The sequence below is a fragment of the Panthera onca genome, chromosome D2, assembly GCF_046562875.1.
Source record: "Panthera onca isolate mPanOnc1 chromosome D2, mPanOnc1 haplotype 2, whole genome shotgun sequence".
Taxonomy (NCBI): domain Eukaryota; kingdom Metazoa; phylum Chordata; class Mammalia; order Carnivora; family Felidae; genus Panthera; species Panthera onca.
In genome coordinates this window covers 27,923,859-27,951,837 of record NC_138349.1, presented here as the reverse complement: position 1 = coordinate 27,951,837, position 27,979 = coordinate 27,923,859, and the positions used below count along the sequence as shown (strand labels likewise).

Here is a 27,979-nt window from a genome sequence, read left to right as displayed (position 1 = left end):
AGAGACAAAGTTAAGTGTTCCACATTTTGGATTGTGCTGACAATTGCTAGTCTTTAATGATACAATTTTAGTGGTGATAATGCTAGATATTTGTATTTGTTCTTTGCAAAATAGAATATTAAACTTCCTTTGCTTGTCTTAGGAGATACAATATAGGAAAGTGCATAGGCCTTAAAATTAGTTAGATCAGGGCTTACATACTGTCTTTGTCACTAGTATGGTCTTGAGCAAGCCATTTCACTCTAATCCTTGTGTTCCTCATCTGTAAACAGAGACTGCAGTAAAGGCGTGCAGTAAACGGTTGCTGTTTTTATCATCTTCATTATTATTAACATTACCACTATTACTGTTAGAGAATGCTACTTTCCTATCAATTTATTTCAAATATTGTAAATTTTTTTTACCACATGTCATATTGATAAAGTTTCTGCTCTCGAGGAACTCCTGGTCTAACCTGTGGGTTTTTAATCTTGTTTGGGTTGTAATAAGTTTAGCCAAACTCCAAACTCCAAGAGAATAGTCACTGCAAGACTGCCCTCATTTCAGACACCAGTTGCAAGTTTAGGAGTCCCCTTGACCACATTCATGCTTGAGAATTCACTAAAAAGGACTCACAGAACTCACTGAAAGCTCTTAGAATTTATTACAGGGTGAGGAGACAGGTTAAAATTAACCAAAGGAAAGAGACACATAGGGCAGATTCAAGAGGGGACCAAATATAGAACTTCCTGTCATTATCTCCATGGATTCAGGAATGGCGTTACTGCCTCCTGGCCACAGTATATGACAGTACAACACAGGGTATTACCAGCTAGGGAAATTTACCCAAGTCTTTGGTGTCTACAGTTTTGTTGGGGCTCAATTACAAACTGCCTGCATGGCTGACTGTTAGTCTCTAGCCCCTCCTGTAGGTCACACTAATGCTTTTTGCCTCAGTTTCCTCTCTGGATAGGAATTGATAAAGTATGGTTCAGAGCCCCCACTCTAAATCCCATTTGTCCAATGGCCAGAAGCCGCAGGAAGAAAGACACTTCTGTTAGGTAAGAAGTTCCAGAAGCCTAGATACCACTTCCCGATAGCCAAAGGAAAAGGCCATGCCTATCTTTGATAAGGTTAATCCTTCACTACACAGGTGTTATGGACTACTTTGAGAATCTAATGAGCACTATTGACCTTGGGAAAAACTGCATATGGCACATAGGCAAAATTTTATTTAATAGTTATGTGTATGATTATTATATTTATATTAAATCACATAATCCTCAAAGTATTAACTCCCAAACTGAAAAATCCTATCACAGAAATATAGAGGAGCTGTAAGAATACATAAAAGAGGAACTTGATCTAACCTGAGGGTGAGGGTAAGGAAAATCAGGTAATGTTTGATTGAGTTAAGGTCTAAAGGGTGAGTAGGAATTAACTAGGCAAAAGAGGGGAGGGGAACACATTTCAGGCTTAAGGAAGAGGCAATGCAAAGGCTCTGGAGACTGGTGGAGCTTGTTGCATGTAAGGCCTCTACTGAAAAAACACTATTATTTTAGAGAATGAGGAGAATGGAGCTAGGAAAGACTGGGAAGTTTGATCATGCAGGATTTGTGGGCCAGGTTAGTCTTGATGCTAAGAAGAGCAGTAAGCTGTCGAAAGGACTTAAACACAAGTTTTGATTTCCACTTTAGATGTATTAACTCTAGCTATCACAAGGATGATTTCAGTAATTGAAGAGACAGATTGTGGTTGTTTGGTTTTGGTCTGGAACTCCTTTGCATTCTAAAAAATTATTGAGGCCAGCAGAATGCTTTTGTTTATGTGGGTTATATGCACTGATAGTCACTATTTGAAATTAGAACTGAGAAAAAATTTAAGTATTAACTTATTAAAGTATCTGTAATAAATCCGTTACATGCTAGTGCAAATAATGTCTGGATTAGTGAAAGGCAGCTGGATTCTCATTTCTGTTTCTGCAATCTGTTGTGTTGTGGTGTTTTGGTCGAAATATATGAAGTATCCAGCCTCATACAGATATATAGTTTAAAAAGAGAGGGGTGCTTTAATACCCTTTTCAGTTAGTAATTTCTTTATTATTTTTTTTATGGTTTTTTTTTTTTGTTTGTTTGTTTTTGTTTTTGACAGAGAGCGAGCAGGGGAGGGGCAGAGAGAGAGAGGGAAACCCAAAATCCGCAGCAGGCTCTAGGCTCTGTGCTGACTCATGGATCATGAGATCATGACCTGAGCTGAAGTCAGACGCTTTACCGACTGAGCCACCCAGGCACCCCAGTTAGTTGTAATTTCTTAAAGATGAGTTACAGTATAGAATCTAAAACGTACACACTTTTTGTGTTCTGTTACATTAAGATGCATTGGTCTCAATCTTTTCAACAAATCATGCTGGAGCAATTGGACATCTATGTCTAAGATAATGAACCTCGACTATTACATTGCACCATATATAAAAATTAACTCAAATTGGATCATAGACCTATATATAAGCTAAAATTACAAAACTAATAGGAAAAAATGAGGGAGAAAAAAGTCATTGTGACTTTGGGTTGGGCAAACACAGTGAGATACTACTGCATTACTACCACATGCCTCTTCTCACCCTGGATGTAGGGATTGGGAATTCAGTAGACCCTAGGTTTAGACCCACATCCTAGTTTAATATGAGAGATGTTGGGCTAGAAAATTCCTTGAAAGCAGAAGCAATCTTTTGTATTTATCAGTTGACCTTCACAGTGTTCTGTAGAGTGATTTTTAGTATTTGGGGGGAATGGTTTGAACTATATTAGACAGTGTTAAATAACATGCGATTAAAAATTGTGTAAGTTAGGGGCACCTGGGTGGCTCAGTCGGTTAAGCCTCCAACTTCAGCTCAGGTCATGATCTCACAGTTCATGAATTCGAGCCCCCTGTTGGGCTATGTGCTGACAGCTCAGAGCCTGAAGCCAGCTTCAGATTCTGTGTCTCCCTTTCTCTCTGCCCATCCCCTGTTCATTCATTCTCCCTCTCCCTCCCTCTCTCTCTCTCAAAAAGTAAATAAACATTAAAAAAATTTTTTTAAAGCATATAAGTTAAAATCATCTGACTTGCACACCAAGATACCAAAAAAATTCAAATTTTCATTTTATCTAAAGCAGTCTGAATCTCAGGTCAGGTAGGAAAGAATTCTGCAATTTACTGTCACTCTCAGGACTTTCTCTATTTGGTCTTTTTCTTTTTTGTTTTTTAAGATTTTATTTTTTAAGTAATCTCTACCCCCAACATGGAGCTGAAACTCACAACCCCAAGATGAAAACTCACATGTTATACTGACTGAGCCAGCCAGGCGTCCCTTTCTGTTAGCTCTTAATTAAAAATCAACAAATACCTATTTAAAAAATATTTTTAGTCTCCTTGTAAGTTACCACTTCTGGAATATAATTGGAGGGATGTTGATTTAGTGATTTTGCTGGAAAAATCAGGAATAAATTGGGTGTATGGACCTTGAAGTATATTGCAGGAGTGAAATTGTGTGGCACAGGCAGAAAAGAGGTGCTTAAGAAACATTTTAGAAAAGCAGGCCAAAGGCTATTTTGTAGTGTTGTGGTTATGAGCTTGGGCCTTGGTGCCAGACTGCTTGAGACTTGTGCTTGGCTCTGTCTGTGTGTGACCTTGGGCAAGTGCTTGACCTCTCTATACCTCAGTTTTTTAAATCGGGAAAATGGGGATAATAATAGTACTTATCTCATACAGTTGTTAACATTAAATGAGTTATGTTAAGTCCTTAGAACAGTGTCTGGCACATGAATGAGTTTTATATTATTGGGAAAATGTACAGAAGAATAGGTTTGGAGACTTTCAGCAAACACTGTTTTCACCTTGTTATAAAGCAATATACTGTTCAATAAATTCTTATTTTTTTTTCATTCCTTATAGCCCAATTTTGTATCATAGGGAGCCTACTCTTGGTTCAGGGACTGATGAAAAAATTTTGCTTTTCTCAATATTACTGTAGGTGTGAATGTTTATTTTTCTTATTATGTCTTACGTAGCAAAAATGGAAGACATGAGCTTATATACCAGTTTTATTCTATTAATTCAATAATTCTATGACAGGGTCAGTGTGCACAGATGCTCAACATTACTGGCTGACGAATTAGCAAGATGCAGCATTTACGTCTTTTCTGTTCCTACTAGAATAAAACATTCCTAGTACATTTACGTCTTTCTGGTTTGGGTTTTATTTTACTTATTTAGATTTTTATTAATGTAAAATTTACACAAAAATCTGAAGTGTACTGAGTTTGACATTTATACATTTATGTAACCTCATTCTCAAGACATAGAATATTTGCATAATCTGAGAAAGTTTCTTTGTACCCCCTTCCAGTTAGTACTCATCCCCCCTATGCAATTACTGTTCTGATTTGCCACTAAGATTGTTTTTTTCCTGTTCTTCAGCTTCATATAAATGCACTCATATAGCATACATTGTTTTGTGTCTTTTTTCTTTTGACCAATATGTTTTTGAGTTTTGTCCATTTTGTTGTTTATCAGTAATTTATTCTTTTTTATTGCTGAATATGTTCTATTATATTACTATACCACAATTTATCTGTTTATTGATAGACATTTAGATTATTTCCATTTTTTGACTACTATGTATAAAGCTACTGTATACAGTTTGTACAAGTCTTTTTGTGGACATGTGTCTTTATTTCTCTTGGTAAGTGCCTAAGAATGTAACTGCTGGGTCGGGACACCTGGGTGACTCCGTCTGTTCAGTGTCCAACTTCAGCTCAGGTCATGATCTCGCGGTTCATGAGTTCAGGCCCCACATCGGGCTCACTGCTGTCAGCCTGTTAGCACAGAGCCCGTTTGGGATCCTCTGTCCCCTTCTCTCTACCCCTCCCTCACCTGCGCTCTCCCAAAAATAAATAAACATTTCTAAAAAAAGAATGTAATTGCTGTGTCATAAAATAAAGCATATTTTTAACTTTAAAAGAGACAGTCAAATGGAAACAGCCCAACTGTCCATCAACTGGTGAATGGATAAAGAAGATACGGTATGTATGTGTATATATTTGTGTGTGTGTGCATGTGTGCGTGCGTGTGCGCGCACACACACACAATGGAATATTACTCAGCCATAAAAAAGAATGAAATCTTGCCATTTGCAATGATGTGGATGGAGCTAAAGGCTAGAGAGTATTATGCTAAGCAAACTAAGTCAGAGAAAGACAAATACCGTATGATTTCACTCATGTGGAATTTAAGAAACAAACGAACAAAGCAGCAAGAAAAAAAGAGAGAGAGGCTAACCAAGAAACAGACTCTTAAGTATACAAAGAGAACAAACTGATGGTTACCGGAGGGGAAGTGGATGTGGGAGATGGGTTGAATAGATGATGGGGATTAAGGAGTGGTGTATGGAAATGTTGAATCACCGTTACATCTGAAACTAATATTACAATGTATGTTAACTAACTGGAATTTAAATTTTAAAACTTAAGAAAAGAAGAGAGACAGCCAAGTATTTCTTCAAAGTGATTATCCCCGAAGGAATACTCATTTTACTAATATTGCCAAATGTGTGTAACGAAGTGAGTTGGTAATAGCTTCATGATATTTTTTTTCTTTGAAATTATGTCATTTCTTTAGTAAGTTTGAAGTACCTTCAAAGTCAAAATTCAATGACAACAGAAGAAGAAGAGCCTTGGAGTCATTATTTAGTTTGTTGGGTTATCTTCAGTAACTCATATGGAAATGGCAACATTGAGATGGTTTGATTAATTAACATTTCACATCACGCATTTTAAACTAGTCACAGAAAAGATTGTGAAAATACTGTTTAAATGGATTCTATGAGGACGTGGTTAATTTGAACATATTTTCATTTTCATCATTCCATTGGTTTGTCCTGGAAAGTATATGGATAATTAAGAGGATTTCTGTTGATTAACAGTGGATGTATTTCGTGGAATCGTTTGCTCATCCTCAGCAAGTGGTGATCTTATGATCTGATATTAAATGAAAATGAGCAGTAGAAAGAAAGTGCTTAAAAATAACTGGGTAATTAAGATTCTTTATTTTCTTTAGACATTGAAAGAGAAGAGAAATTGTAACATTAAGAATATAACTAGATTTATATGGCCTTACAGTATTTCAGGTGTCAAGTATAGCTGTGATATTTTAAGGAAATCTTGAGCTAAATGTACCATATAATATTTTAATATTAGTAACGGTCCCTTGTCAAAGGTTGAAATTGTTTGGGGTTGACTTTAGGAGAGACAGTGTATTTTATTGTTTAAGAATATTTAGAGGTCTGGGGCACGTGGGTGGCTCAATTGGTTGGGTGACTGACTTCAGCTCGGGTCATGATCTCACTGTTCACGGGTTGGAGTCCCGCGTCTGGCTCTGTGCTGACAGCTCAGAGCCTGGAGCCTGTTTCGGATTCTGTGTCTTCCTCTCCCTCTCTGCCCCTTCCCCGCTCGCACCCTGTCTCTCAAAAATAAATAAACGTTAAAAAAAAAAAAATATTTAGAGATCCACTAAATCTTGCCATCTACCATGGAACAATACTAGGAAAATTAAGCATTTTTCAAAATGTCCGTGTGTATGTATATGTATGTATGGAAGACTTCATTTTATAGTTGAGGTTAAATGGCAATATGGATTATCACCCTGAATGTAAACTGACATTCAAATCTGACCAGAAAATAACACCATAAGGAAAATTTTCCCATGACAAAAATGCTTACTAGCCCTAGGTGATGGCCTCCTCCACAGCATTGTATATGGATAATCTCAGTACAGCATAATTTCTGTATAATAAAGAATTTGGTTCTTTTTGTGTATATGTTGACATTTGACCTATGTTTATCCCAGCCATAGTCTTTGCATTAGGAGTTAGCATGTAGTGGCAAATAAAAAATGCTTTTATTTTGTGTGTGTGTGTGTGTGTGTGTGTGTGTGTGTGTGTGTGTGGCAGGGGTGGGGAGGCACACGTTTCCCCCTACTTATAAAACCAATTTATTGTTTGTTGTAGAACATATAAATTATTTGGTAAATATATAAACAAGAAAATATCGCCCATAATCCTTGCACTGTAAGATAATCATATGTTAGCTTCCTTCAGTTTGGAATGACCTCCATTTGTGGATATATGCACACAGGCATGTCTTGCAAATGCAGTTTAGCTTTAAAATATTTTTTATTCCATTTTATTGTAAAATTACAAAATACAAAAATTAAAATTTTAATATTGTAGAAAATACAGACAAGTAGAAATAAGAAAGGAAATGGTTTTCTTTTAATTTTTTTTTTTTTTTTATGTTTTATTTTTGAGAGAGAGACAACACGAGCAGGGGAGGGACAGAGAGAGGGAGACACAGAATCTGAAGACAGGCTCCAGGCTCTGAGCTAGCTGTCAGCACAGAGCAGAAAGGAAGTGAAACGTTTTTGTTTTTGTTTTTAATTTTTAAAATTTTTATTTACATCCAAATTAGTTAGCATATAGTGCAACAATGATTTCAGGAGTAGATTTCCTTAATGCCCCTTACCCATTTAGCCCATCCCCCCTCCCCAAATCCCTCCAGTAACCCTGTTTGTTCTCCATATTTATGAGTCTCTTATGTTTTGTCCCCCTCCCTGGTTTTATATTATTTTTGCTTCCCTTTCCTTGTGTTCATCTGTTCTGTGTCTTAAAGTCCTCATATGAGTGAAGTTATATTTGTCTTTCTCTGACTAATTTTGCTTAGCATAATACCCTCTAGTTCCATCCATGTTCCATCTTGCAAGTGGCAAGATTTCATTCTTTTTGATTGCTGAGTAATACTCCTTTGTATATGTATACCACATCTTCTTTATCCATCCATCCATTGGTGGACATTTGGGCTCTTTCTATACTTTGGCTATTGTTGATAGTGCTGCTATAAACATTGGGGTGCATGTGCCCCTTCAAAACAGCACACCTGTGTCCCTTGGATAAATACCTAGTAGTGCAATTGCTGGGTCATAGGGTAGTTCTATTTTTAGTTTTTTGAGGAATCTCCATACTGTATTCCAGAGAAGCTGCACCAGTTTGCATTCCCACCAGCAGGGCAAAAGAGATCTTTCTCCGCATCCTCGCCAACATCTGTTGTTGCCTGAGTTGTTAATGTTAGCCATTCTGACAGGTGTGAGGTGGTATCTCACTGTGGTTTTGATTTTTATGTCCCTGGTAATGAGTGATGTTGAGCATTTTTTCATGTGCCGGTCAGCCATCTGGATATCTTTTTTGGAGAAGTGTACTATTCATGTCTTTTTCCCATTTCTTTACTAGATTATTTGTTTTTTGGGTGTTGAGTTTGATAAGTTCTTTATAGATTTTGGATACTAACCCTTTATGTGATATGTCATTTGCAAATATCTTCTCCCATTCTGTTGGTTGCTTCTTAGTTTTGCTGATTGTTTCCTTCGCTCTGCAGAAGCTTTTTATTTTGATGAGGTCCCAATAGTTCATTTTTGCTTTTGTTTCCCTTGCCTCCAGAGACATGTTGAGTAAGAAGTTGCTGCGGCCAAGATCAAAGAGGTTTTTGCCTGCTTTTTCCTTGAGAATTTTGATGGCTTCTGGTCTTATATTTAGGTCTTTCATCCATTTTGAGTTTATTTTTGTGTGTGGTGTAAGAAAGTGGTCGAGGTTCATTTTTCTGCTTATCGCTGTCCAGTTTTCCCAGCACCACTTGCTGAAGAGACTGTCTTTATTCCATTGGATATTCTTTCCTGCTTTGTCAAAGATTAGTTGGCCATACGTTTGTGGGTCTATTTCTGGGTTCTCTATTCTATTTCATCGGTTTGAGTGACTGTTTTTGTGCCACAGAAAAGAAATGTTTTAAGTGTCCTTGTGGATATTACCACTTTATTGAAACTAATACTTTCCAGATTTTAACTATGTCATATTCTTGTTCAAATTCTACATTTATCAGCTGGTTACATTGATTTTGGTCAGTTTTTATCTCATGGCCAGTTGCTTACATGTTTGTAAGTTGAACGTAGTTTGAAGTTGGCTTAATTGATTGGCTTGCCACCACTTTCCTCTCATGTAATTCTTAGCCATTTCAAATTTACAGTTCTCCAAAAGTGCTATGTTCTCTTATATATATCTGTGTCTTTGCGTGTTCTGTTCTACCTGGAGAACCCTACAGAAAACACCTGTCCTCCCTAACTAACTCCTACCTCCCACGTTTATCTACCTGACTACTTACTAATCTTCATGATTCAACTCAAGTAGTTTTACCTCTAGGATAAAGGTCCTCACTGATCTTTTCACCCTCCCCCTTAATCTCGTTGGAGCATCTGTACCCAGGGCATACAATGGATACCTCTGTCATAGCACTGATAAGCTTTTGCAGTTGTTCCCTCACTAGACTGAGTTTCTTGAGAGTAGGATTATGTTCATTTTATATTTTCAATGTCAAGTACAGTGCTTGATACAAAGTATGTGCTTTAGGATTTTTTGCGGAACAAATGACTTAAATAATTAGAAGAAAACTATCAAATAACATATATAAAGTGGGAGAAGTGAAAGCATTGAATTGCCAGTGGTACCTACACATACATACACACTACTGTTGTGCATTCAGAAAGAAGTCATGATAATTAAACATTTCAAAGACCACACATTTACATGGAAACAAGGAAAACACGCTGAATCTGATTTATGGGTAGTCTTCAAATTTTATACATTTGGCTTTCATACAGCTCACACTATGATGATCCTCTCTGAATTGGATTTTGTATGCTGAATTTGGACTCTTGTTGATGAACAAATGCACATTTCCAGCTATTAAACAGTGGCACTGCCAATGCCAGCCAGTAAACAGTTTGGTTTCGATGATTCAACATCTTTATCAACACAGCAGTGTATGTTTGAACAATTATTTGACTATTTTATTGCATTTTATCCTTATTTTATGAAGAATAGACACTGGGAAAATTAAAATGATGATAGTAGCGATAAACAACAGTCTAGAGAAGGTAGAATTCATCAAGCATACTGAAAGTGACCCTTCAGGCTTGATGAGGCACAAAATTAAAGTACATGTGCAAGATGTTGGAAATATATTATTGAAGATCATTTCTTAAAAATAAAGTATAATTGTAGATTTTAAAACATTTTAGCTAACATTGGAATTTACTGTTCAGCTTCTACCCTTTGCAAAGTTTGTATGAATTTCACTAAGAAAAGGAGAGATGAACTGAGTTTGCTGCATTTTACTCTATCCTGGAAATAGGTTTTCTTGGAGGAATCATTAGGACTGATTTGTCTTTTTTAAAAAAAAATTTTTTTTAATTTATTTTTGAGAGAGAGAGAGAAAGGAAGGGCGGGAGGGAGAGGTAGAGAGAGAGGGAGACACAGAATCCCAAACAGGCTCCAGGCTCTGAGCTGTCAGCACAGAGCTCGACGCGGGGCTCGAACTCACTCACAGACCATGAGCTCTTGACCTGAGCTGAAGTCAGATGCTTAACCGACTGAGCCAGCCAGGTGCCCATGGATCGATTTGTCTTTTAAGATGCCCACTTTGGTTATTTAAATACTCCAGTTATTTCAAGTTTTGTTATAATAGATTCCTCCATTGCTGAGTATTTTGACATGCCTGTGATGCTGGTAATGTTCATTTACAGGCTAATGTGCAACATTATCTAATGTTTAGAGTAAACCAAATCAAAATCATTTTATTGTGAGACAATCATTTCCTTTAAATTTTTTTTTTTCCCTAATGGTTCTGAAAAATTAAACTCTTCATAAAGTGGGCTTACCCTTTATGTTAAATAATGTTGGATTTTCCCTAATTGCTCTAAATTCAACATGACCTCTAATGGCAGAAGGGAGAGTACAGGTACGCCAAGGGGCCTGGGATTGCCTCAGTGTAAGAAGCACAGACTGGAGGAAGGAATTGATGAAACCTTTAAGGGTGATGGGAACCTCTGTGGATGTACTGTCCTTATCAGACAAATTCTTGCTATGGGCAGTTAAGACTCACCTGTATCCTCTGAAGAAGTATGTATTACTTTCTTTATATTCCAAGATTACCTTCTTGTTATTCTCCTTTTTGTGCTGAGTAGAGGCCAGAGTATCACAGGAGTTCTTTCTCTGTTCTTCAGGAATCATTGTTGGTTGTTTTGTGACTGCCACAGCTATTTGTACCTTCTTTCACTATTCTGCTTTATGTGGTTGTGTTTTATTGTCTTGCTGTCCTTCCTTGTGTTAGTTTCTAGACTTGGTATTTTATGTGGACTGTCAAGATATGCAGTCTTGGTACATCGGCAGCATTCAGGAAACTTTTTTTGTCATTTTTCATGAAGAGAGAAACCCAGGTTATTTATGACAGCCTCATGGTGGGGGGTGGGGGGGGACCCATCTCTTTACTTGTTTAGCTGCATAGGCCTCTAAGAATTGCAATACTTTACTATTGGGAGGTGATACCCATGAGTTTTGTTTTTCCTGAGAGTGATGTTGAGTAGCTTTGAGATTTTCTATATTCTCTGTCCCAGCCCTCTGGAGACCAAGTCTGTTATATTTTGAAATAGTTATTTGGGTCTAGGATGTAGTACATCATTATGGAACAGCATGTTGCAGCGTACCTTCCCCTGTTGGGTTATCTGTCATCTGCCTTTTAAAGTTCTCAGGTGTACCATTCAAATCCTTAAGACCTTTGTTGCAAACCTAGTATCTGTGTCTTGATATGAATTAAATTGGAATTTTGTGTCCTGTAAAACTGACATTAAAAAAGAGTATATCCATTTTCTTATATGCTCCTTCAGCAAAACGTTCAGGTCTTAGCCTGATTTGGTTTAATTTTTTTGTGTTAGAGGTCGTAAACAGAAAGGGAAGAGTAAAGAGATAAGTACTTGTTTTGTTTTCATGTTTCACACACACATGAATATAGAGAGAGCACTATTTCCAACTAGTAAATATAAAGCTTTTGTGTAGCATGGAAAGTTTTATATTTGAATGAAAACACATGATCAGTTTTACTAAAAAATAGTTGCTATTGTTCATTGCAATTTCTACCCTTTGCGTGAGCCGTGTTTTTTGGGGGGAGTGCCTGTTTCTTAACATGTAATAAAACGTAAGGGAAATTTCTGGTATAATATTTGTATATTTCTCCTAGATTTTTAAATTGGCAGGTCATTAATTTTTTTAAGCATTTCAGTTGCAGCATAGTGCAGTCCTTTGGGGGGAATTGGTAAAATGAGGATAAAATGGGTACAGGATTCCAACAGCTTGAAAATAACACAGTATTTGACCAAAATCTCTTTTGTATTCCCTATTCTGGTTCTATTCCAGTAGTCCTGGAAATGTGCCTATGGACTATTTACAGTGAGATTATAAAACTGAATCATGATTTTGGCGAATAGAAGCCAGAGCATGTGGCTCCAGCACCCCAGCTGGCAGTAAGCTCTCCCTAGGTTTATGAATGTAGTTAGATGGCCCCCAACTGTTTACAAGACAGCAGAGGTGAGGTCTTTGATTGACAAGTCAGAAATGCATTATATCATTCTCTCTGCCAGTCTCTGGTTCATGCTGTTAAAAATGTCAGCCTCCAAGTTTGAATGGCAGCCTGAGGGCCTTAGAAGCTTTTTGTTTTCTGAGATGGAAACACAAATTGGATGTGTGCCTGAGCGCTTCATCCTGGGCTGTAATTTCATCTTTTAGCTAAGAACCACAAGGTACACGAGCAAAGCACCCTGTAAACAATAATACTGTGGAAAAAAAAATAAACAAGGTCGTGTTTCTGGTACGTTGATCCGATGGTGTCCTGACCTCTATCACGTTGAACATCTCCACTCTGATTGCTGTTCCCTTTGGCATTACAATGAGAGAAAGAGAGACTGACATAGGAGGAAAAGATTTAAAGTTGCAGTGTCGTTGCACATTCCTTGTATTGGCTATGAAATATTGAACTGTCAGAATGTGACACTTGGTTTTTTAAGCAACCTCTCTTGTTTGAGGTGTTTGCAGTTCATTCCTTTCTCCCCCATTTGTCTGCTCTCATTGATAGGGTTGGAGGTGGTTGCCTTAAATGCATGAAAAGGGACAATGTTAAAGAGAAGTGGTGCTGATGGAGCCAAATAAACTTAACACTGGAATAGAAGTGCCGCCTGTGAGGCATGGGCAAAAGCAGACTGAAGTTGGGTTAGCTCATTAATCTGGGGGTTTATGGAACACTGCATAAGGAAGTTTAGGAAGAATTGGTTTAGGTCTTGGTTCTATTTTTTTGGAGGCAGGAGGTTGGGAAGGCAGTAGTAGGTAAAGATAAGAGATGGGATAACATGGTTTGTTAATAAACTGATAGCCAACTACATAACCGTATTGTCAGTGAAGTCAGAATTAACGCAGCTATGTTATTTATTGCTCTAATTATCCACTGTCTTTAGGAAGTGGTTCATTATGAAAGACTTAGAAGTTCAGTAAGAAAAATAGCGTTTTTTAATGTGCAAAATTCATATTTATTGTAAGGTTGATGATGACGAGGTCATTTGGAAAGAACCATTATGTTTGTATTAGTACAACTTAATGGCACATGAATAGAAAATCTTGGTTGCAAAAGCCAAACCATAGTTTTCTTGGTAAATATTTTCTAGTTGTAGAATGTGTTTTCCATTGCTATTTGTTTTAAGATGCTATTTGTTTATCTTAAAACAACAAATATTTTTTTAAAAAATTTTCTTCTTAAGAAAACAGCACTGTTAATAGATGTGTGCTGTTATCTTAATCCATTTTGGGGCATAGACCTTACCAGTAAAGTTTTAAGTGAGAATGATATTTTGTAATTCTTCTGGAGAATGAAAAAGTAGGAGTTTGTGTTGAAAGTACTTGAATTAACACTATTTGGGTGTGTGTGTGTGTGTGTGTGTGTGTTTTAACATTATCGATGGTTTTAAAGGACATTTGTTTCTCTTAGCTCTCTCCGTCTACAAATGTGAAAGGCAGGAGAGCTGCTCTCTATCACGAATACATAGTGAAATGCACTGGAAAAATGGTGGTAATCATTTTGGACATTTCTTAATTCCCTCCTTTGAGGTCATGCTGGAAAGAGAGGAGATAATAATTGTAAAATAATGTCCTGCTCTCCTGTACCCAGAATTATGTTTTCACTTACAAAATACAGCGCAAGACCAAAGGGAGAAACATTGAGAATTAATTACTGTTGTTTTAAGTATTGCTCTCTATTTTTAAAGCATAAATATTGATGTAGATATGCATTTCAGCTGTGCTGTGAGAACCCACTCTCTTGACTCAGTTGGGACAGGGGGTTTCAAAAATCATTCTCACAGAAATTGATTTCTCATTGTCTGATTTCTTGAGGATGAATAAAAACAAACCATTCTGTTCAATGTGGGAAGAATAAGAGTTATGCAAGCGCTTATCAAAGAAATAAGGCTATAAATATGTACATTTATGAAATCTCCTAAATCTTAACACGGAGAAAGTGTGCAGAATTTCCTCTTTTGTTATATTATTAGTGCATCAATTACTGTGAAAATGCCTCCGCCCATGGGCTTTTAAACAGTCACACCTCCATGATAATGATTAGCCTTACTACCTAAAGTCCAGGCTTGCCTCATGAGCAAAAATCAGTGTATTCATGGAATCTTAGAATTTCAGAATTGGGAGGGACATACATGGACATTTTGTCACATAGAGGAATCCTTTATGAAATGTTTGTCACGGGGTCATGTAATCTCTGATCACGGCCATTATTGGCAAGCTGGACTTGTTGAGGCATCTTGTTTTCTTCTTCAGTGTTGGTTCTATAAGAAGGGGTTCCCTCAAGAAGGAGTCAAACTTTTTGTTCACCTAGTGATTAGAAGTCTACCTTTCATAGTAATATAAAGGAATTATTTTCATGTTTGTATATTTGTGTTTGAGGATGGCTATCATGTTGCTTATATTTTCCATTCCCAGGGTGAATATTCTTGGTTCTGTTAGGGTTTCTTTGGAAAATATCAGTATTCATACCTGCCATTTTCATAACCTCCTATTTTGGTGGAGGGCGTTATCATTCTGGTTGTCTTTCCTTGTAAGTGCATTCCACCTTGACAGTGTCCTCATTACAATGTGGCATGCATAACTGGAGGTAGTGCTGCAAAAGTGTGTAATAGTGTAGTATACAGTGAAACATCTTGTTTTGAACGTTAAATTCAGAGTATGTAATTTAATTATTGCCGCCTAAAACTCAAATACTTCTGTAGGGGAGGGGATAGAAAAATCTCTAGGAACTTAGCCTGGGTTTGTTTCCTCACCTTTTCTTTGAAGCCAGAAAAGCATATGTAAGCACTTTGACAAATGACATAATGTAGTGGCATATCTGAGTGGTGCAGGTATTTTAAACCTACTCCAGTTCCTGAAGATGGTGAACATCTGCTTAGAGGTATTGTAGAGCTCCACAATGCACTAATTGAATTACTCTTTTCTGGAGTTGCCGACTGCACTAATTGAATTAGAATCTGTGTGTGTGTGTGTGTGTGTGTGTGTGTGTGTGTGTGTGTGTAACGTGTGTGTGTGTAACTGAGATAGTTCCAGTCTTACCGGGAGAGACTGTGAGAGATATGACTGATGGTGTGTACTGTGCTGCTATCTAATGGCAGCCTATGGAACTACTCCGTGGTCTCCTGGGAAGAGAGAACACAGTCTTCTGATCTGGTGTGACCGCGGTCTAACCCCGTCCTGTTTAGTTCAAAAGGTCTCAGGATGTATTTTTGTAATTCTAAATCTAAGAAGGAAGAATGTGATTAATTTCTCCATTAAAAATTAAGATAGGTTTTATTAGGCATACAATTTTTTATGAAGTATTAAGTTGTAAATATTCAATTAAATTTAAAACTTCTCATCTCTAATTTAATGGGTGAAAACAATTGCAAATGTACTGAGTCAGTGGATCATGTTCCTATTTTGCCTTCCATATGACACAAAAGAATTACCTTTTTGAAATGTCTTCGCATCACAGAAGGGAAGAGTGGCATAGGGTTTGGGTTCTTAACTAAAATTTCTTCCTGGTTGTCAAAATACCGATCAGTCAGTTTAGGAGTGTTAACACATTTTGTTATACGTGATTATGCTTTATAAAATTTTTAAAATTGTTATAGAGAAAAACATTTTAAGTATAGCAGTATCAGATCAAGTTCCACAAACGTCTGTTGCTCTAGTTAATCATTTAAAATTTAACTGTACCATAAATTTGGGCAAATTTGAAATTCTCAGAAGTGAAATAGGTAATTCTTTCCTTTTCCTAAAAAAATAATTTAATGATTTTTGTAAAACATCATGAAAAGTATAATTCTATACAGCTTTAAAAGCAAACACACTGAGTAGAACTCAGCATGAACTGTTCTTTTGATTCAGTTTAGCTCTAGGCATTCTAACTGTAAAATAGCCCCTACCAGAAAAATAAATATGTGTAATCCCCTGATTTGTAGAAAGTGTATGTGTGCATGTACCGCTACTTTATGAATAGAGAATTGCTACTGGTTACCTTTCTGAGCATTTAAAGTGATCTTTTAATTTTATTGTATGAAAGAAACAAAGTATTATAAAAGTTTTAATCTTTCCTATATAATCATCATTATTAAAATAAAAATATAAGTTTGAAATATTCTAATATTGTGTAGGCAAGTTTTTTATTGTAAGATGGAACTACATAGGGTTTTTGTACAAGTGGCTTTGATAAAAATGACTGAAGTATATGATGTGTGCTCTATATAGGCTGTAAGGGGAAAATGCATTTTGACATCATGTAGATCTAAAGCTTTAACAAACAATATTGCCATTCACAACTAGCCACAATCCCATTTAATTCATATATAGAGGGAATACTTTCTGTGTGCCAGGTACTGTACAGAGAATTGGGCATAAATTAAGAGTCAGGCCCTGTCCTCAAGGAGCTTAGAGTCATTTATTAGACAGTTATGGAGAACCTATGTACCAGGGCACTATGCATATAATTTGAGGCATTGCTACTGTGAGCAACCATTAGTTGAATGTATTTTTCCCTTTCATTGAGCTAGAGGCCTGGCATAATAGCAGCCCTAAGGAGCAGTACACTGATGTTCACATCAGATATAACTCATCTCAGCCAAAAGAGTGATATGCATATTTCAGACTAGTCTGTCTCTTTAATGGCTTTCCCTTCTTCCTTTAGACACCTTCCAAGGGAGCAGTATTGTTTTTGGTAGTTTTACATACAGCTTAAAAAAGAGATGGGTAACATTTATTATAGTGCCTCCTGCTGGTAGAGCACAGATTTTCAATCCTTGTTTCTAGAGTTGGTAGTGCCCACTTGTGGTTTGGTAGTTAGGGCTTCTTCTAAGGCCACAAACGGGAAAGAGTCCATTGCATGCAAGGTATAAAATGCTTCTTTAAACAGTCTATTTCTAGAACCTAAATTGTCATGGGACCAGCTCTTCATATAAAAATTCATTGAAACCTGTTTTTCACAGAGTGTGGTAACTCCTTGCCATAGTGCTGTAGTGTTAAAATTCACATTGGCCAGGTTGTTCTGTAAATTAAACACTGACAGCTACCCTCAGGGGAACAGCCAATGTATTTATGATGATGTGCTGATTACACAAAATACACTGCAAGCAGAAAACAGCTGCAGAGAACAAACCTCTTAAAAAGAATACAATTACAAATAGCACCCTCAGTATTTCTAGTGGTGAGTGTAGAATACAGCATGCTAATGCAGGTTTCTTACTTAGTCTGCCTGAAAACAAAAAATCTGAAGGAGATAAGTTAAATTATGGTTGATTGCACATGCGGTGCCAACAGAGCAGTAAACAAATTTTGTTTCTGAAGAGTATAGGTACAAGTGTACAAATAGCAGGTGTATAGTAGCCTCCCCCCCACCCCCACCCCCGCCCCCGCCCCCGCTTTTGGTAGTAGGTTTCTCATATACAGTAGGGCATGGCCTTGTTTTAAGCATTCTGGACACTTGAAGGATATCACGCAATGAATTGGGCAGGAGAGTAAATTGTGTTTTAAAAAATCCAGGAGAAATGCAATATGTTGGGATTGTAGATATCAACATTTCTTTTGAGATGCGGCTCAGTATTTTCACTGTTATTAATAGCTTTGAAGATGTTTACCTTTGGAATTAGTAAGAGGAACCATGACTCTGTATCTATGGTAAGGTCTTTGTACTTTCTTAGATTCTCTTTTTTCAAGAATATGGTGTTTTAGGATACCGGAATGGCTGGGCGATTACATATTTTTAGGAGAATCCACTTTCAAGCGTGTCCCCTCTCATCCCTGCATGTTCCTGGTTACATGCAGACAAGTAAGAAGAAGATAAGAAAAAAATAGTTTTCCTTGTTTGAGATTCTGTTACAGTTTAGGGTTAGTATCTATAAAATATTTTAGCTGCTGGGCATGGTAGCTTCTGTTTAAATCAGTAGAAAATATGTTGATCTTCCAAGACATAAATTTACTCAAGCCAACTCTAAGGTAGGGGGACATAGTGATTGGAAACAGTTCACTTCACCCGCCTGAAACTAAGAATCAACTTTTCAGTATATGGATCACTGGTATGTAATAATCGACTATTATTGGTCTGTCTGTTGGTCTCTTTTTAAATCAGTTTGGAACCTCCTGGAGTTATTTTCTTGCTCTGCTGACATCAATCCCATGTGGCAGAGGAGTTGTATATAACCGGTTTGGTTTAATCAATAGAATAATTGATAAACCAGATAAGATTTAAACTGATTATAGCCCCCAACAGAATTCCCCAGAGGCCTTGGACTCTCTTAATTTTGACATGTGTGTTGTGTACCCTGAGGATGAAGTGCAGTTTGAATTATCTGTTTTTATTTGCTTAATGACGGGGAGGGTGTTAAAGTCAAATGTTTAATTAACCCAGCAATGGGCTGCGTTGTCACTTACACACAGCTGATTGAGATATCTCATGGAGAATACTGAATAGGAATGATAATGTGGCACTGGGACGGAAGATTGCTTTTTCAATCCATTTGCTGGGTCACTGCTTTGAATATCTTATTGGATGAAAGGCATTCAGCCTGGAGAAAAAATTCAGCATTTAAGTACATTTTGTTCTCTTTCCCCCCCAACCCCCTCCCTGCCCAGAAGTTAACTAAAACAGATATGTTCTAGGTTTAATAAGCCATTCATGTACTAGTAAGAGATCAGGGTAGTCAGTAGCCTCAAGCTACATAATTTCCTGTGGAAACGGAAAAATTCTACTAGCCTCCAAGGTATTCTAAATGTGAGCTCTTTTGTCCCTCACATGCCTTGTTCCTTGCCATTATTGTGTAGTTGTCTTTGGTTTCTTGTCTCTTGCCTTTTTCTGTTGTGTTTGCTTGATATGCAGCTACTCTAAGGCCATGGACAGATCCTTTTCTCCTAAAGAAGCATATTCTTCTGTACATTTTTGCCATTTCATGCTGCTGGCTTCTATTCAGTTATATTTCTGATCAAATATTGTAGTAAGATTGTTGAACTATTTAGAAAGATGAAAATGTGAGGCATAGAGATTCTTGTTCCTTTTGTTACTTCTATTATATAAACAGTTGGTTCCCGGTATATTTCATTTTGTTGAGAGGCAGTTTGCTTTCTGTATGGACTAAAAAACTAGGCCAGGAAAGATTCTAATAGCCACACACCATCAAAAATGCAGTCCAGGCAATTGGAGTTTTAATGACTTGCTGCCCTGACTAGCTTTATAATCAAATGTGAAATTCTTTGGAGGCGTACTGAGCAAAACTTTAAAAAAATTTTATCATGACTTTCCTTCTTTGTGGTTCTTATGTTTCTTCCTTCTATCCCCTAAAGATCTAAACCAGGAATTTACTAATTTTTTTTCTTTGCTTTAGTCATTTGTATTCCACAGAGCACAATAGGGAGAAGGATACAAGATTGATTTTTTTTATGTGTGTCCTCTTGAAAGCATAGTGTGGGGCATGACTACTTGGAGGCACGGGGTGGGGGGGGGGGGCGCGGGGCGGGGGGAGCGGATTTACAAAGCAATAGAAGCATGCAGCTAGTTTTCAGGCGCAGGTTGGACTTTTGCGGGTCAAGGCAGACCAGACGAGTAGCTTATCTTGAGGGACGCAAGTAATAGACCAAATATAGAGCAGCTATTTCAGGAATCATGTAGGTCATTTAATTATCCATTATGATTGAGTGGCTAATGCTCTTTTGGCAATTACATGACCTCTGTTATTCTTGAAACCTTTCCAGGCCCTCGTGGGTCGAATGACCCACCAGTCAGTGCTTGCAGACTTCATTCCACTCAGAAGGAAAAGAGATGCTGGGAACTACTGGCATTTAGAAATGGCTATGCTTTCTTTACCAACCACTACCCAGAATGTCTTTGTACAGCAGTCAGTGATAGGCAACTGGTTTTGAAGTCAACTATTCCTTCATTGCCTTCATTGCAGGAGCAAGAGATCCATTGGTTTCCACAAGAGGGAATTGTGGCAAAACAAACTAAATACCAAGTTGGTTCTTAGGCTATTCACAGGTTCTGGGCTGTGAGAACAAGTACTAACGTGTTAAAACTAATGTTTGATATCTGTCAAACCAGTTATCCAATATGGAGGTCTAAAGTTAGTAAAGCGATTTTTTTTCATAACACAACAAAATACTATTGATGATAATAATAACAGATTTTTAAAAATCATTGATTAAAACTAGTCCCATTTAAATTGGCTAATCATTATAATTTTTATCATTTTAGCATGATTATTTAATTAAATAAAAAGGCCATTTTAAAATGAGCTGCTGATCCAAGGTCGAATAATTTTGGAACATTTGGATTAATATTTCTCATGTGTTTTTTCTTTAATCAACAAAGGATCATTAATATTTGCAAAGAAAGCTCTTTACTTCTGCCAAATGATAGTAAAACTTACTTTTTCAATTTGTAGTGACTTTTCATGTAATTCTGAGAGAAGAAGATAATGTAGATTTGTTGTGACTCTTTAAGAACAATTTTGGTATAGAAAGTAATGACACATAAACTGTTTGTAGGATTTGTCAGGAATGCATAAACAAAATTCTGTATACTTAACTAAATGGAAGATTTAAGGTATTTAATCATTCTCTAGTAGTCCAATAATTTAAGACCATAGGCTTAAGAGAAATAGTTTTGTTAGAGAAACACACAAACATACCCTTTAAGTAGAAACCATTTGCATTGTTATATAAAAAAAAAATCTGGAGAAAAAGAAAACTGTTTTTAAATTTGTTATACTTAAAGAGCATTGTTAAAACAACAGCAGCCAACCTACAAAGGTTGTTTATTCCTGGGGCGGTAAAATTAGCCATCTTTCCAAATAAATTTGTTAAAGTACTCCTGGTAGCAACTCTGAAGTTAATCTGTTTTGGTTTTATTTTCATTTTGTTGTTTGGTAATATTGACAAATGAAAAATTGAAGCCATGAATTGTTATTTATAACCTTTGACCCTTCAGAAATAGAAGACTTCTCACTTAAATTTTAAATCCTTTAGGCCAATACTACCTTGGTATCTGGCTATTTAGAGGCCTATGAGAATATAGTCATTATAAATTATATTAGCTGTTTTCTGTTTAAAAACATATTTTCCCTTATTGTAGTTTTTTTAAAAATTCTGTGGTGGAGATGAGCAGAAAATGAGAAAGCAGAATTTATAGTAAAAGCAAAAGTTACAGCTTAAAGCCGAGTATCCTGGATAAGGAGTGTAGTTAGTCTGTTTGGCATTTTAAGAAGAAAGCAAGAGATATAAAACAAAGTGTGATTTTTTTATTTCTTATTGATATATTGCAGTTCTTTAAGGCATATCCTTCAAGTATATGTTGGCCTATGTTGGACCATGTTTTTCTACCCTTGGGAACCAAAAATCTATATAAGTCTATGTAAGAGGAGATGATATTTGTAATTTTAAAGACCTGAAAATTCGTTAAGACTTTGTATAATTAGTGGAAAAGTCCAGAGGATAATAAGCCCACAAAATAGTAATTTTTTAATAATAATAAGAAAAAAAGTAATTAAATAAGGGACAGTTCACAACTGAAATACATACCTGACACAAATCTTAACCTAGTCCAATCTGGTTTTTAGAAATTTACTTACTTACGTGGAAGGATTTCATTTTTACCCCACAATACGTAGACATTGGGGATATTACAGTTTATCAACTTTAAAGAAGCCTTTAATTTTTTTTCATGATATTGTTGAATTGTAATCAAATGGGAACACCAAAACAGGGAAGACCTCCAAGGTGACGAAAATCATTTAGCAGAAAAAAATCAGGAATAGGGATGAGAGAAATAACTAATCTGCGGACAGAAAGGATTTTGGCATACATCCTAAGGGTTCTATAGTTCTCAACCCCATTTTGAGAAATCAAAAAGATCTACAGAATGCAGATGTCTTTGAGTTACAAAAATAACCAGATGTGCTTATTAGTAGAAGCAAATGTTTGCCTCTTAATTCACCTAAAACTATATGCAGAGGATCTCTGGATGAAATATTGTGTAAATATGGCAGAAAAGAAAATTGTGGCATGAAAGGCTCTGCCCTAAACACATAATCAAAAAGGTAGTATCTTGAAAAGGAAAAAAAAAAACAAACACCCATTCTTTAAGATCCATGTAGATTTAAAGGTAAAAGAGGTAAATTAAGCTAGAAACACTTTTGTTTCACATGGTAGGTGAGTTTGGTTTTATATTACATGTGTCTTTTTACCCCAAATCTTTGGTGAATTTTTGTTCACCTTACCATGCTTGTTTAGCTACTTCGTGTTTTGTCAATTGTATTTTAAACAGTGAAAGCATATGCCTGAAACTCCTTTTTTTCCTGAATGAGAGTGATAGTTGTCTTAGTTCTGTCAAGAAAAACAATCTACAGTAGTATATAAATGCCCGCTTGTAAGCCTATTGGGATTTTTAAAAATATTAAGCCACATTGTTACAAGTAAATGCAGTTTTGTGACCTAATTGGGATGTTAAGCAGAATAAAATGAAAAAATATGTGCTGGAAAGGTCAAGGTGTGAAGTTTTTGGTTTGTTGTTAAATCAAGCCTTTAGAATCAAAAACCTTTAGAGTTTAAATAGACTATTATTTCTGATGTGGAGCATATTAACATAATTACAAACTCTTTTATATATTCCTAGTCATTCTTAAGTTGAGGTTCAGCCTTTAAGTCACACAGCTGACTGTGTTGAGACTGCTGTGTGGTAGCTCTTCTATTCACAAAACGTGTAAAACAAGTAACTGTTTCAGCTTTTTTTTTTTTTTAATTCCCATGTGTATTGGCAGAAATTCATCCTTTTCCTATAGCTGTACATTTAATGGTGAAGTATTAAAATGCCATATTACAGTGTATTCTGTAACTTGAAAGTTAACAAAAGCATGCTTGTTCCTTCCTGCCCTTGCCTTGTCACTCCCTGGTGCAGCTTCTCGCTTCCATCCTTCTTATCGGAGTATCTCAGTGTTTAGTTGAGCTTGTTTATCTGAAAAGAGCAGGAGGCAGGCTTTTAGGGAGTAAGCTACATGTTCCAGTATAACAGGCACCAATGCTGTTTGACTTGAAAAACATTTGATCTCTTACATTAACAGCCCGTGTCACTGTAATAGAGACTACAGCTGGGCTGCTGCTCAGTTTTCTATTATTTTAGCTTTGAAATAACTGTTAGTGCTGCTCCAAAATCTCCGTGTTTAAAATTGTATATTGGCTGTCCCCCCAGGACTCGTAAGTAAACAAGGTGATATGTGTGGCCAGGAGCATATTTTGTTAGCTTTGTTTTAAATAAGAATCTTCCCTATCTAAATATGGTGTTTGTCTGATCCCTGATAGTGTGCATGCTTTTGTAAATTTGTAGATCTAGCAGTATTGTAAAGCAGACTTTTGTTTGTTACTAATGCGTGAGCCTGATCAGTAACTATTAATTAGGAACTTTTTTCCCTCGAATTAATGAAGCATTTAGTTTTCTCATGAAGCTTAACTTCAAATATCCTGCACAATTTCCCTAAGTATAGCAGTAGTTGAAAGTGGGTAAGCAAGAATTTAAGGGGTATGTTTGTTAGGCTTAAATATGCTTAGCTTTGTTTTAAAATATTCAGTTATTGGTAATTTCTGTGCCAGGAATACTCTTGACAATTGGAATTAAAGTAGCAGTATTTAAAGAATAGAAAATCAAATTTGTAAATTCAGTTTGTTGTTTTCTTCCTTTTTTGGAGTACCTCTTATTTTAATAGTGGTAGAACGGCAGATTATAGTATTGGTGGAATGATAGCAATCTTACTCCTTTTCTTCCTTTCTGTATTTATTAAAAACCTAGCACGTTTTCCTCTTCTAATTATTTTCTGGTCTCCTACAGAACTACCAAGCCACCCAACACTTTCTTTGAACTTAACCTAAAATACATATATCAGCTAGCACAAGTATAATTGGTTGAAAGGCAGCCATCTATCTGGGAGTTCTTCTAAATACTGAATGTGTCATGTGGTTTGACAGGACATATCTGTAATATCTCTGAATACAGAAAGCACTTTCTCTGTTAGCTGTAGGTGTTAATGCAGTAGTGTGTTTTAAGAATGTGTGCAGTGCAAATTCAAGCTTGTGAGGTAATGACAAGTGTTTGCCTGCATAGACAATATATTTTTCCCCCTGAGGTCCCCACACACCTAGTTTCCCTCAAGCTCATCATCTCTGTCAGGTTAATCAATAGGCACCGTATGGCAGAGGGTCAGTAATCAGTGTCATCGTGCCTTTAAATCGTGTTGAAAATTTGCTTAAAGCCTGGGCCAATTAACATCGAGATGATGAATGGATGGGAAGATGGGAAGAGCCTGACGCTCAGGGGCTTTGTGAGGAGGAGATGCTCAGCTGTTGAGCAGCAGACACCAGCGAATAAAATCAGCCATTCATGTGAGCTCAGTCCACCCACTCTTAATGATAATGTCAATCTAGCAAAATATATACACATTGGAGTTGTCATGAGTTCATAAATCAAAGGAGTTTGTCAAAGGCATTCAGATTAACGAGGCAGCAGCAATAACAAGTCAAATTTGCATAGAGAATTGCTCGAATCTCAGTAAATTATGATCCTGTTTTTCATTTGATTATTTGCTAATGTCTCAAGAGGGAGAATGATTATATTAGCATGCAAAATCTACTCCAGAAGTAGAAATCTGAAGTATAGAAGACCAGCACACTATGACAATTAATCAGTTTCTGCATACTAGCATAAATGCACAAGGCCCAGAAATGAACTTCTTTTTTATTATTATTTCTCCTTGCTACTGATCCAAATGGTTCAGCTTGACAGAGACTTTATATTGCTTTAACAGTGTTCTGAATTGTGCCTGCAGGCAAGACATAGTTATGCAGCTATAACCAACCTATCCATCTGCCAACCAGATTGGAATTCTCCTATCCAAGGCTTCCATTAACCCCCACTGACAGCTCCAAACAGGATTAAGAATTTGGAAGCATAAAAAATAGTTGTTCTTTGCAAATATACACAATCCCTTTGCATTTTTAGAAAGGCTGCATCTGTAGTGTTTTATAATTAGTGTCGGACAGTGTCGCAGGGGAAAAAACCTAGTTGGTAGTTTTTTTTACTTCTCTCATAGGAAGTAAGACAGTACTAATGGAAATCCTGTGTGTTTGGTTGTCTGATAGTGCTTTCCATTATATCTGGTTCCTAGCACTGTGCTTGGATTGGTATATTACTAGAAAATACCACTTCTTGAAAGCTTTAACTGGAAGATCTTGTTGAAGTTTAGCAGGATGGGGAGGCTTTGATGTGGTTGTGGTTTAATCGAGTATGTCAAATGATAAACGTGCCGGAGAAGCAGTGTGCATGAAAACATGCCAGAGAATATTATCTTATGAGGACACTTCAGGTCCTCCCTAGAACTGGTCCTTGAATAGGATTCTTCAGTCAGCTTCTGAACTTAAATGACCTATGTTTTCCCCAATGTATCCTAGAAGGATTAATTAAAATTTGTTTAGATACACACACACACATTTTAGTTGTCACCTTTCACTAAAGGGTTTGAGTGGTTCTTATCCATGTAGTTAAATTACCTTTAACCTTGTAGAATTGTTTCTGTTTTTGAGAATTGCAAATCATATATATTTGGAGGCTGTTCTTAGTTCCAAATGATATATTAAGTTAATGGGAAAAATATTAATTCAATTACTAATTTACCAATCAAGCCCACTGTATGATGTTTGCAACTAGCTATTAGAAATTGGTCTCAAGATTTCATCTTTCATGTGGTTGTCATTCTATGTGATGATGCTCAAATGACTCCATTTTTTAAATGTGTTCAAAATCAGAGTCAAAATCACCACAATTTACCCATTTCGCTAAAATGATACAACTTTCCTGGTTACAGAATCCTTTGAATTTTCTCAATAAGAAATGTGGCATAGGTGGGGAATGTTACTTCTAGTGTTGGCAGTGATTATTTTATTTATAACAGATGTCTATTTAGACAGACTCAGGCTCTGTTGCACCATCCAACCTTGAGCAAGATGCTTATTCAAAGATTATGATAAGCCATTACAAGTGGCTTGACTTTTCATCACTGTGTAAATTAGTTTAGTTTTTCATTTGATTATATAATCAACTCTTGATTATCCATGTCATCAGGAGTTGGGTGTTCGAATAGATAACTGAAAACAGTAAATAAGCCACTTACTAGGTCGTGGAGAATATTGCCCTAGCCGTAAACCTGCTGTGTGCTATCATCAAAATCCATCTACTTGTTTTGGACACCGGGAGAAACAAATAAAATCCAGTTCTGAAGAATCAGGAGTGCTTTGCTTATCCACAGAAGAACTTTTCCTTCTTAAACAAGGCTTGGCAAACTTTAACTGCAAAGGACCAGACAATAAATATTTGAGGCTTTCTGGGCCATAGGATCTCTATTGTGATTATTCACCTTTGCCATTGATGTATGCAAGTTGCCATAGATAAAAGGTGAATGAGTGGAGTTGGCTAAGTTCCAGAAAAACATTATTTGCAAAAACTTTATTTAGAGCAGGAACTTGCTAGCTCCTGCTTTAAATTGTCATGCTGACATCCTTAGTGATGGGCTAGTAGGACTGTAGTTGGGCTATCACTTTGAAGGTTTTCTGCTTTGAAAATCTTTTTTTTCTTTTTAAAAAAATTTTTTTTTTTACTAAAAATTTTTTTTACATTTTTTTATTTTTGAAAGAGACAGAGCACAAGTGGGGGAGGGGCAGAGAGAAGGAGACACAGAATCCAAAGCAGGCTCCAGGCTTCGAGCTGTCAGCACAGAGCCCGATTCAGGGCTCGAACCCACAAACCGCGAGATCGTGACCAGAGCTGAAGTTGGATGCTTAACCGACTGAGCCACCTAGGCGCCCCTGAAAATCTTTTTTAAAGCTAGCTGGACAATGTGGGTATAGGGCTTTGATTATTTATTATGCACTTATTTGTATATTATGTAATGTGTTGGGAAGTACAGGGAGCCACAAAGACTTTACCCAGTAAGCTTTCATTGTTATTGGGTAGCTGAGAGTAACATGCAAACATTTACCTAATTAAGTGCTCAACTGTGTGGACCAAGATAGAAATGTTAAGGAATTTCCAGTAGGGAAAGATGGAATAGCTGTATGGTTTCTTAGAGAATTCGACAGTTGAAACTCATTTCAAGAATGGGTAGGACTTGAATAGATTAAATAATTTTCTTGTGTTTATAATTGGTGAATGAATGACATTAAAATTAAGGATCCTTCCAGCCTGAAAATGTTGAGGTCATATCACTTGTTTATAAGACTGTGAAGAGGGGCGCCTGGGTGGCTCAGTCGGTTAAGTGTCCGACTTCGGCTCAGGTCACGATCTCGCGGTCCGCGGGTTCGAGCCCCGCGTCGGGCTCTGGGCTGATGGCTCAGAGCCTGGAGCCTGCTTCAGATTCTGTGTCTCCCTCTCTCTCTGCCCCTCCCCCGTTCATGCTGTGTCTCTCTCTGTCTGAAAAATAA

At 36.7% G+C, this 27,979-nt stretch overlaps 1 protein-coding gene across 10 annotated transcripts in view; it reads left to right on the top strand.

Annotated features, from left to right (window-relative positions):
* Positions 1 to 27,979, top strand: part of BTRC (beta-transducin repeat containing E3 ubiquitin protein ligase) — a 182,766-nt gene that overhangs the window by 63,604 nt on the left and 91,183 nt on the right. The gene's annotated exons all lie outside the window — the stretch shown is intronic.